The sequence below is a fragment of the Vombatus ursinus genome, unplaced genomic scaffold, assembly GCF_900497805.2.
Source record: "Vombatus ursinus unplaced genomic scaffold, bare-nosed wombat genome assembly UNPS02014820.1, whole genome shotgun sequence".
NCBI classification, from domain to species: domain Eukaryota; kingdom Metazoa; phylum Chordata; class Mammalia; order Diprotodontia; family Vombatidae; genus Vombatus; species Vombatus ursinus.
This window is the reverse complement of record NW_020954598.1, coordinates 21939059-21939258: the sequence shown is the minus strand read 5'-3', so window position 1 is coordinate 21939258 and position 200 is coordinate 21939059. Positions and strand designations below refer to the sequence as shown.

Genomic DNA, 200 nt, shown 5'->3' with positions numbered 1-200 from the left:
AGATATAAAAACCAAAAGTTATAAACTTTAAATTGTGTCAGTGAGGCAAAGAGTCTAGTCATATTTTGACACAGTATGTTTTTAAATACTGTGTGCATCCTTTCTTGTCTCCAGACCAATTCAGTCATGTATGAAACATTGTATTGTTTTCATTAAACTATTGTTTTCTAATAGAAATTGTCTATAAAGAAAATACTTAC

The 200-nt window shown here is 28.0% G+C and overlaps 1 pseudogene; it reads left to right on the top strand.

The window, feature by feature from the left end:
• LOC114024283 overlaps positions 1-200 on the top strand; it is a 40321-nt pseudogene that overhangs the window by 656 nt on the left and 39465 nt on the right.